Below are 12,021 nucleotides of genomic sequence, written 5' to 3' on the forward strand. Positions count from 1 at the left end.
CAGGGCGGTGAGAGATGATCTCATCTCTCTGCTCCCAGTTCTTCGGGTAGTTGATTGGCCAGCTGTACGCTCATGCCGAGCCGCCCACAAACTGACGTAGCGGCCCGCCCGCCCACAAACTGCGCCGACCGCTCGCAAACCATGCCACCATGTTCACCCGCGCAGAGACCTGCGGAGCGGCTCTCAGAGCCGCCCGCTCTCTTATCTGCCAGGCCCGCAACAAATTTCTCGGGGGTGGCAATTGCCCCGTTGCCCCCCCCCCCCCCGGATCCGCTCCTGGTGTGAACAGAACTGTAAGATAACCATTTTATTTAGTGATAGGTGATTTGATTGGCATTCAGAGTACTATAAAAAAGCATGTCCAATGCCACATTTTGGAGCAAGTGTAAACAAGCCCTAAAGCCATCCCTTAATGAACTATGCAAACGATCACCATTCCATGTGCTCTGGCTGCCCCACATTATGTGCATTGTTCCTGCAGAATTTATTTCAAGATCCTCCAGCCTAAAGTCATGCTGGGACAGTTTGGTTGTAGTAGCGTTAAAGGGATGCTAAATAGGAGCCAGCTCAACTCTCACTGTACTGTTCCATATAAGTAAATCTCTCTTTAAAGCTACTGCGTATTAAAGAGGACATCCTCTCTAATGCCATTGAGACCATGTGTTAAGGAAATAAGTGAGGCATTACATATGGAGACTGCAGCCATGATTTTAGACAAAGTGGGTACAGACTCAGAGACAGCTGAGGAGGATGTAAAATGGATAGTGTTACTCACTGTTGTGTCTGCCTGTTGCTCACTAGTAACTTCTGATAGGGTAGAGGTGGAGGAATCCTCTATGGAAGAATCATTTAAAGCCTTAGGCTGGCATCTACCAAGGAGGTTTTAGAAGAGGATTATTTTGCTGGCGTGCAGGCAAACCACTCCATTCGAAATCCTGGAAAGAGCTGCCAGAGCTTTCTCCTTGTTTTTTCCTTTTGTTATGATGGAGAGGGAGGGGGCAGCGGGAGGGCTCTCAACACACTCCAAAGGAAGTATAGAGAGCAGCTTTATCACAATTCCCATTCTCTAAAGTCCTGAGCAGGGATGATGGGATCATCAGCATGAGTAAAGAGAGCCACTGCCACATGTCTGCTCACATCCCCAAGCAGAAGCATCCTCACTTTGAGCAGTCTGAGTGTGTTGCAAACCTTCGACATAGCAAATGTTTGCCTGAGTGTTTGCTGTGGTTCACTATTGCCTAGTTTCCTTCATTTCTATCAGTAAGAGTATTCCCCTGTGGGGTACTCAGAGTTAAATGCAAAAATTGGTTAAGCGTATCCAAAAGGGGACACACAGTGACCCACCATCCCAAAGCAAAGTTCTCGTGGCTAATTGGCGGAGAGACTAAACCCTGAATAGGGGAACTTTTCCTGCCAAGTTTAAAAGTTTCAACACCCAACAAGTGCCAATTCCCTGATATTATTATTATTATTATACAGGATATATAGCGTCAACAGTTTACGCAGCACCTTACAATATAAAAGGGAGACAATACAGCTATAATACAATAAAATACAGGAGGATTAAGAGGGCCCTGCTCAGAAGAACTTACAATCTAACAGTCTGATAGTTTTTGCATAATCCAATACTATACAGGAGACATTTAAATAACTTTGCTGCAAGTACTGGAAATCAGTCTCATAACTTGCTGTCCTCACAGCGTAGAGTTCAGGTACAGTTATTACCGAGGCTACATTGATCCGGAAGAACTGCTTCTACTGTTATAGTACAGGGCCTCGATCCTTTCAAAACAAAGGGTCAGTTTACTGTCCTTTAAACTATAGGGGGGCCAGACTGTGGCCAGTGGGAGTAGAAAAAGCCCTGGCATCAGTGTGAGTAAACAATGTTGTAGGCTTGGTGGTCAGTCGGAGTAAATAAGTACATCATTGGTTTCAGAGGGAGGAATAGTTCCCAGTCTCTGGTGTCAGTGGAAAAATGAGTTCTCCATAATTGGTGTCAGTGGGATGAATAGTGCCTCGTATCAGTGGAAGGAATAATTCCCCAAGGTCCGGATAAAGGCAAGCAAAGGACCACATCTAGCCCACAGGCTGCAGTTTTGGAGTTCCCTGTTACAGTAGAATACAATGAGTTGAAGAATCCAAAATTAGAAAATTGGTTAAGCACAGAAAAACTTCTCCATAGGGGAGAAGAGGCTCATCACCTAAGGACAGCAGCGAAAAACTGAGGTTTTACAGGGGGTACACCCAGGGGATGTGTCCAAAAGCTTTGCCAGTGTTCAATTACCTGAAGGCAACAGCCTATAACTCAAGGGCTATGAATATTCAGACTGTGTCCTTTACTGTAAGATTAAGAGAATAGGATTTTGAAAGAATGTGATGAATGCTTAAAATATCCTAATATCATGATATATATATATATATACACACACACACAGTTGTGCTCATACCTTGGCAGAATTTATGATTTCTTGGCCATTTTTCAGAGAATATGAATAACACAAAAACTTTTCTTTCACTCATGGTTAGTGTTTGGCTGAAGCCATTTATTATCAATCAACTGTGTTTACTCCTTTTAAATCATAGTCACAACAGAAACTACCCAAATGACCCTGAACAAAAGTTTACATACCCCAGTTCTTAATACTGTGTATTGCCCCCTTTAACATCAATAACAGCTTGAAGTCTTTTGTGGTACTTGTTGATGAGGCTCTTTATCTTCATCCCGAACAATTTTCCTGGCAGTTGTGGCTGAAATTTTAGTTGGTCTACCTGACCGTTGTTTGGTTTCAACAGAACCCCTCATTTTCCACTTCTTGATTAGAGTTTGAACATTGCTGATTGCCATTCTCAATTCCATGGATATCTTTTTATATCCCTTTCCTGTTTTATACAGTTAAACTACCTTTTCCCACAGATCCTTTGACAATTCTTTTGCTTTCCCCATGACTCAGAATCCAGAAATGTCAATGCAGCACTGGATGCAAGATGAAGGGTCTGTCAGGATTCCAGAAACTCATTGACCTTTTATACACACACACTAATTATAAGCAAACCGATCACAGGTGAGGATGGTTACCTTTAATAGCCATTCAAACCTTTGTGTCAACTTGTATGCATGTTATCAGGCCAAAATCCCCAGGGTATGTAAACTTTTGATCAGGGTCAATTGGGTAGTTTCTGTTGCGATTAAAAAGAGTAAACACAGTTGATTGATAATAAATGGCTTCAGCCAAACACTAACCATGATTGAAAGAAAAGTTTTTGTGCTATCATTCATATTCCCTGAAAAATGGCCAATAAATCATAAATTCTGCCAGGGTATATAAACTTATGAGCACAACTGTATATATCAGTATTTTACCATTATATATATACAAACACATATAAACCCATATAAAATATATGCAGTATTCAAATATAAGTCTCACAAATGAATAATTCAAAAATCCATAGGTGTGCAGATGAGAGGGTTTCCACCACAGCTGTAATTTCATAAATGTAATGCACAGTTTATAAATTCCAAACTGATTCCGTGACTATCAATACAGAGTCCCACAATCACCAACGTGACCACTCTACAGTAAATACCACCTCCAATCACTCTACGCCAGGGGTCTCAAACTGGCGGTCCTCCAGCTGTTGCAGAACTACAATTACCATGAGGCTTTGCCAGGCTGACATTTACAAGCATGACTCCCATAGGCAGAGGCACAATGGGACTTGTAGTTCCGCAACAGCTGGAGGGCCACCAGTTTGAGACCCCTGCTCTACTCGCTCACCTAAACACATAGATCTACTATAGGTCACCACATGCTTTCCCCTTTAAGGGGTCTTTTTGGCCACTCCAGGTACTTCCTCCGGATTACATCGCCAATATGATGAAATCCAAAATGATGTAAAATGATGTAAAATCACCCAAGCAAGCGTTCCACCATCAATACCACTCAAAAGGAATAGAAACACATAGGGGTTGATTTAATAAAACTGGAGAGTGCAAAGCCTGGTGCATGGTAGTCAATCAGCTTCTAACTTCAGCTTGTTCAATTAAAGTGATTGTAAAATCTTGTTTTAAAAAAACACATCCTTGCCACTCGTACAGTACTATGTAGTTTAAGATTACAACTCTACAAGTACAACTCTATGTAGTTTAACCACTTCGGCCCCGAAAGGATTTACCCCCTTCCTGACCAGAGCACTTTTTACAATTTGGCACTGCATCGCTTTAACTGCTAATTGCGCGGTCATGCAATGCTGTACCCAAATGAAATTTGCGTCCTTTTCTTCCTAGAAATAGAGCTTTCTTTTGATGGTATTTGATCACCTCTGCGGTTTTTATTTTTTGCGCTATAAACGGAAAAAGACCGAAAATTTTGAAAAAAAAATGATATTTTCTACTTTTTTTATAAAAAAAATCCAATAAACTCAATTTTAGTCATACATTTAGGCCAAAATGTATTCGGCCACATGTCTTTGGTAAAAAAAAATGTCAATAAGTGTATATTTATTGGTTTGCGCAAAAGTTATAGCGTACATTTTCTGGAATTTACACAGCTTTTAGTTTATGATTGCCTATGTAATTTCTTGAGGTGCTAAAATGGCAGGGCAGTACAACCCCCCCCCCCCCAAATGATCCCATTTTGGAAAGTAGACACCCCGAGGAAATTGCTGAGAGGCATGTTGAGCCATTGAATATTATTTTTTTTTGTCCCAAGTGATTGAATAATGACAAAAAAAAAAATTTACAAAAATTGTCACTAAATGATACATTGCTCACACAGGCCATGGGCTTATGTGGAATTGCACCCCAAAATACATTTAGCTGCTTCTCCTGAGTATGGGGATACCACATGTGTGGGACTTTTTGGGAGCCTAGCCGCGTATGGGGCCCCGAAAACCAAGCACCGCCTTCAGGATTCCTAAGGGCGTAAATTTTTTATTTCTCTCCTCACTACCTATCACAGTTTTGAAGGCCATAAAATGCCAAGATGGCACAAACCCCCCCAAATGACCCCATTTTGTAAAGTAGACACCCCAAGCTATTTGCTGAGAGGCATGTTGAGTCCATGGAATATTTTATATTTTGACACAAGTTGTGGGCAAATTACAAACTTTTTTTTTTTTTTTGCACAAAGTTGTCACTAAATGATATATTGCTCAAACATGCCATGGGCATATGTGGAATTACACCCCAGAATACATTCTGCTGCTTCTCCTGAGTATGGGGATACCACATGTGTGGGACTTTTTGGGAGCCTAGCCGCATACGGGGCCCCAAAACCAAGCACCGCCTTCAGGATTTCTAAGGGCGTAAATTTTTGATTTCACTCCTCACTACCTATCACAGTTTTGAAGGCCATAAAATGCCAAGATGGCACAAAACCCCCCCAAATTACCCCATTTTGGAAAGTAGACACCCCAAGCTATTTGCTGAGAGGCATGTTGAGTCCATGGAATATTTTATATTTTGACACTTTTATATTTTGACACAAGTTGCGGGAAAGTGACAATTTTTTTTTTTTGCACAAAGTTGTCACTAAATGATATATTGCTCAAACATGCCATGAGCATATGTGGAATTACACCCCAAAATACATTCCGCTGATTCTCCTGAGTATTAGGATACCACATGTGTGGGACGTTTTGGGAGCCTAGCTGCATACAGGGCCCCGAAAACCAATGACCGCCTTCAGGATTTCTAAGGGCGTAAATTTTTGATTCACTCCTCACTACCTATCACAGTTTCAAAGGCCATAAAATGCCAAGATAGCACAACCCCCCCCTCAAATGACCCCATTTTGGAAAGTGGACACCCCAAGCTATTTGCTAAGAGGCATGGTGAGTATTTTGCAGCTCTCATTTGTTTTTGAAAATAAAGAAAGACAAGAAAAATTTTTTTTTTCTCAATTTTCCAAAATTTGTGACAAAAAGTGAGGTCTGAAAAATACTCACTATACCTCTCAGCAAATAGCTTGGGGTGTCTACTTTCCAAAATAGGGTCATTTGAGGGGGTTTTGTGCCACCTGGGCATTCCATGGCTTCCAAAACTGTGATAGGCAGTGAAGAGTGAAATCAAAAATTTACGCCCTTAGAAAGCCTGAGCCCAGGTTCACACCTATGCGAATTAGATGCGGCTTACACCGCATCTAATTCGCAGGACATTTTAAAATACATTCATATGAATGTATCTGGTTCACATATGTGCGTTGCATTCGCACTGCGCATTGCACAAAAAACGTGTGCGTTTTTTGGGCATTGCGGTGCGAACTACAAGCCTATTATCTCCTATGGGAACGCATCTGATTCGCAGATGCATTGCGTTCTGAACAAGGATTTTCTCTTTCTCCTCACTACACCTCCCCCTCTCCCCCCCCCCTCCCTCCCCCTCTCCCTGCTCTCTAATCCTGAGCAAAAACGCAATGAATCCGTTGAACAGGAGATTGTTATCTCCCCAGTGAAACCTGAGCTTCAATTCGCACCGCACATGTGTGAAACCAGGCTGAAGGAGGTGCTTGGTTTTCGGGGTCCCGTAGGTGGCTAGGCTCCCAAAAAGTCTCACACATGTGTATCCCCGTACTCAGGAGAAGCAACAGAATGTATTTTGGGGTGTAATTTCACATATTGCCATGGCATGTTTGAGCAATATATCATTTAGTGACAACTTTGTGCAAAAAAAAAAAAATTTGTCTTTTTCCCGCAACTTGTGTCACAATATAAAATATTGAGAAAATAAATCACCGCTCAGGAGAACTTGCTTTCAGGTGTGTATTAGTGAATCCTTCAGAGGAGAGGAGTCCCAGGTGCTGGCTAAATGCAAATTGAAGCAGGGTTTGAAACAGGAAAATCAGGATGCCGCACACCGGATAAAGTTGAAAACATCTTCTTTATTGTAAAACTTGGATCATAAAATACAGGACAATCAGGCGGGTGGTACAGACACAGCTGACGCGTTTCGCGCTCTAGTTCGAGTGCTTACTCATATGAGTAAGCACTCGAATTAGAGCGCGAAACGCGTCAGCTGTGTCTGTACCACCCGCCTGATTGTCCTGTTTTTTATGATCCAAGTTTTACAATAAAGAAGATGTTTTCAACTTTATCCGGTGTGCGGCATCCAGATTTTCCTGTTTCAAACCCTGCTTCAATATAAAATATTCCATGGACTCGACATACCTCTCAGCAAATAGCTTGGGGTGTCTACTTTCCAAAATGGGGTCATTTGGGGGGGGGGGGTTGAACTGTCCTGGCATTTTATGCACAACATTTAGAAGCTTATGTCACACATCACCGACTCTTCTAACCACTTAAGACAAAGCCCTTTCTGACACTTTTTGTTTACATGAAAAAATTATTTTTTTTTGCAAGAAAATTACTTTGAACCCCCAAACATTATATATTTTTTTAAAGCAAATGCCCTACGGATTAAAATGGTGGGTGTTTCATTTTTTTTTTTTTACACAGTATTTGCGCAGCAATTTTTCAAACGCATTTTTTGGGGAAAAAACACACTTTTTTAAATTTTAATTCACTAAAACTCACTATATTGCCCAAATGTTTGATGAAATAAAAAAGATGATCTTAGGCCGAGTACATGGATACCAAACATGACATGTTTTAAAATTGCGCACAAACGTGCAGTGGCGACAAATTTAATACATTTTTAAAAGCCTTTAAAAGCCATTACAGGTTACCACTTTAGATTTATAGAGGAGGTCTACTGCTAAAATTGCTGGCCTCGATCTGACCTTCGCAGTGATACCTCACATGCATGGTGCAATTGCTGTTTACATTTGACGCCAGACCGATGCTTGTGGGGACAGGGGGGGGACAGGGGTGCTTTTTTTGCTTTTTTTATCTTATTTTTAAACTGTTCCTTTCATTTTTTTTTTTTTTTTATCATTTTTATTGTTATCTCAGGGAATGTAAATATCCCCTATGTTAGCAATAGGTAGTGACAGGTACTCTTTTTTGAAAAAATTGGGGTCTATTAGATCCTAGATCTCTCCTCTGCCCTCAAAGCATCTGACCACACCAAGATCGGTGTGATAAAATGCTTTCCCAATTTCCCAATGGCGCTGTTTACATCCGGCGAAATCTAAGTCATGAAATGCTCGTTGCTTCCGGTTTCTTAGGCCATAGAGATGTTTGGAGCCATTCTGGTCTCTGATCAGCTCTATGGTCAGCTGGCTGAATCACCGGCTGCATTCTCAGGTTCCCTGTTGGGACAGGAGAGCCAGAGAAAAACATGGAAGACGGTGGGGGGGGGGCATTCCCTCCCACTGCTTGTAAAAGTAATCTAGAGGCTAATTAGTTACTAGGATTGCTTTTACATACCAGTACGTTGCTGGTCCTTGTTGGGCATATATTGTAAACTTTTTTTTCATGCAGCCTGTGGGCTGAACGAAAAAAAGATATTGATCGGTGGGTATGCCCACCATTAGAATACCTCCCTTCATCCACCCACTTCTAATGATGGGCATACATGCACCGTATATATATGCCGAAGCATGGGGGCATCCTCCCCCGCAAAAGGTAGGAGCAAATCGCTCCTTCAACCACTGCTGCCCCCACGCTTCGGCATATATGCTGAAGTATGTAACTGTGGTGGTGAAATCACCTCCGGCAGCGCTGGAGTCATGGCTTTATGTATTGTGGGAGCAAACGCTGTTGCTGTCAAGAAAAATAAATCCGCTCTGCAGCTGAATAGCGTACCTGAAAACAAAAAAAGGTTAACAATAAAACACAGTAAACAGTAAAGTATAAAAAAATTGCATACCTATAAAGCAAACATGATAAAAACATAATAACAATAAAACATTGCAGAATAGAATACAGTAAAAAAGAGCAGAACAATACAGAGAGAATTGAGAGAGAACAATAAAACGACAACTATTTTTTTTTTTTTTGTGTTTTTTTTTTACTTTTTTGGGGGTTTTTTTTACACTTTTTTTGTAACTTTAACTTTTGTAACTGGTACCATGTTTGGGTCTCTCAAAATGCGATGGCATCTTGGGAGACCCTGTGAAAGTGTGTCCTAGTCTGTGCAGTGCTGTACCCTACGCTAATACTCAACTAGTGTATGGTAGCGTTCAAAACATTCACCAATGCAAAGACCAGGATTGTCAGGTCAGGAGGGACAATAATACTGGGTGTCACGCCTATATCTGCTCTTGCTGCAGACACGACATCTTTTTTGGGGGGCTCGTTGGGTAGGGGTACTCGGGAGGACATAAAGAAATGCCTCTCATGCAGCCAGCTTACTGCATTTGGTTGGGAAAGGTGAGGTGGAGCACCGTCTGGAAACAGAAGGGCTCTGACGATCTCTTCCTGGAAATTAAGGAAGGATCCAGTCCGTCCTGAAGCTCTGTATAGCACATAAGCGTTCAGCAAAGCCAATTGAAATAAATAAAGACACTTTTTTGTACCAGTGCCTGGCCTTACGGGCAACTAGGTACGGTGCCAACAACTGGTCGTTGAGGTCCACCCCTCCCATGTTAAGGTTATATTCGTGGACACAGAGGGGTTTCTCCACAACACCAGTCGCTGTAGTAATTTGGACCATCGTGTCTGCATGAAGGGAGGTAAGAATGAAAACATTCTTATTATCCCTCCCCTTCATAGCGAGCAAATTATTACACTGTAAGCAGGCTCTCTCCCCCAGCCTAAGACGGGAATCTACAAGCCGCTGGGGAAAGCCCCGGCGATTAGGTCGCACGGTGCCACATGCTTCAATCTGATGATCAAAAAGGTGACTAAAAAGTGGCACGCTCCTGTAATAATAGTCCACGTACAAGTGGTACCCCTTTCCGAATAAGGGTGACAGAAAGTCCCACACAATCTTGCCAGCGCTTCCTATGTAGTCAGGGCAGTTTGTCGGCTCTACGTGACTATCTTTGTCCTTGTAAACCATAAAACTACATGTATAGCCTGTGGCCCTGTCACAGAGCTTATACATCTTGACCCCGTATCTGGCACGCTTGCTGGGAAGGTACTGTTTGAATGACAAGCGGCCAGAAACTTAATCAGGGACTCATCAACGCAGACAACTTGTCTGCAAAACGCTGGTTGAAGTGGTTTACGAGGGGCCGAATTTTGTAGAGCCGATCGTATCCAGGGTCTCCTCAAGGACGACAGTTGTTGAAGTGCATGAACCACAAAATCTGCTTGTATCGTGCCCTGGCCATGGAAGCAGAGAACATGGGCATATGGTGAATTGGGTCAGTGGACCAATATGACCCCAACTCACTTTTTTTGGTTATGCCCATGAGGAGGGAAAGGCCCAGAAATATCTTAAATTTGGAAACCATAATTGGTTTCCAATCTCTGGCAAGGGAGGACTGGGAAATAGTGGCGATGTGTTGACCAGCGTACAAATTGCTTTGGTCCACAATAGATCTATAGAGATCTTCTGTGAAAAACAGCGAATAAAAATCCAGTGACGTAAAATCAACTGTTTCCACCTGTGGTGGGTTCCCAATTCGGAGTGGCGAATGCAGCAGGAAGGGCTTTATGGGCATGACGGGCCTGTGTTGTGCTTGCCACCTTGCTAGCTTGAACTGCACTTATGGGACTCGCCACGCCACCAAGTGTTACTGCAGTGCTGGATGTACGACCAGGGTGTACTAGGCCGCTGGTGCTTGCCAGTTCACCAGAAGGAATAGCGGCGCTAGTACTTCTCTGCTCCATACGAGGGACCTGCGGTTCTTGCACATCAAGGACAGAAGAAGAAGTTCGGGGTATGGTACGCCTGACCTTGGCAGGGACCACAACTCCGTCGTCAGAGCTATCTGTCATGGAGCCACTGTCGTCTACAGGATCGTATTCTGAGCCTGAATCTGACAGATGAGTGACTTCCTCTTCACTATCTGTCATGCTCAGAAACATGTAGGCCTCTTCACTAGTGTATCTTCGATTTGCCATTTTGGGCTCTAAATTTAGTGGTACACTAGTGAGACTCACAGGCAAAAATGCTCCTGACTGTTAGCGACTGTATCAAAACGCTACCAACAAAAACTGTTAGCGATCGCAGGGATCATGCCTAACTCTGCGAACGCTGCAGTTATGTGTGTTCAGTGTTTTGTAAGTGACAGTGATCGATCGATACTGCACTTGGGTGGGCTGGGCTGGGGCGAGGGGCAAAATGTAGGTGCTAGCAGGTATCTGGGCTGATCCCGCTAACACTGCATTTTTGGGAACCCTAAACTGCTGGGAATGCTAGTATAGATCTAATCGGATCAGATATTGATCCGTTCAGATACTATACCACTAAGGGAGGTGTATGCTGCGTGTGTGGGTGTTAGCGGTACTGGCGCTAACCTGACACTGCCTGGGGCGACGCAGACCTTATCTGACCCTAAAACTTAACTTATATCACCGCCGGGCGATTAGGGGGTTAAACCTTTATAAGGTAATAAACGGCGAGTGCCCTGAAACTATAATAAACTAACCAGCGTCACCCGAAACACTTATATGGTGATCACTGGTGAAAGGGTTAACTAGGGGGCAATCAGGGGGTTAAAACTTTATTAGGTAGTATATGGGGGTCCCTGTCGCTATAAAACGCTGACGGCGAACCTATATACTTACCTCCCTAACTAGCGTCACCTGTGACACTAATACAGCGATCAGAAAAATGATCGCTTAGTGACACTGGCGACGGGGGGTGATCAAGGGGTTAAAACATTATTAGGAGGGGTTAGGGGGGTACCCTAAACCTAAAGGGGGCTAACCCTAACTGCCCTACCACTTATAACTGTCACAAACTGACACCAATGTAAAAAAAAAAAAAACTGCTATTGGTGTCACTGTGACAGGGGGTACAGGGGGGTGATCGGGGGGTGAAAAGTGTGCCTGCGTGTTCTACTGTTAGTGTAGTGTTAGTGCAAACTTACTTGATGTCTTCTCTCCTCGGCGCCGGAACGAAAAGACCGGCTTGAGGAGGGATGACATCACTTCCTCTGCCGCTGTTTACATTACAGCAGCAGAGGAAGATTTTCATTTGTGGGGAGCGATCGCGAGGGGGTGGCC

The 12,021-nt window shown here is 43.1% G+C and overlaps 1 protein-coding gene across 1 annotated transcript in view; it reads right to left on the reverse strand.

The window, feature by feature from the left end:
* The window catches only part of LOC141144316 (integrin beta-1-A-like), a 119,132-nt gene extending 118,120 nt beyond the window's left edge, over positions 1–1,012 (reverse strand). Inside the window, exon 1 of the mRNA XM_073629873.1 lies at positions 776–1,012. The gene's annotated coding sequence lies outside the window, so the exon portion shown is untranslated. The remainder of the gene's footprint in view (positions 1–775) is intronic.
* Between the last annotated feature and the right edge of the window lie 11,009 nt (positions 1,013–12,021).

The sequence above is a fragment of the Aquarana catesbeiana genome, linkage group LG05 (genome assembly GCF_042186555.1).
Source record: "Aquarana catesbeiana isolate 2022-GZ linkage group LG05, ASM4218655v1, whole genome shotgun sequence".
Classification (NCBI taxonomy): Eukaryota; Metazoa; Chordata; class Amphibia; order Anura; family Ranidae; genus Aquarana; species Aquarana catesbeiana.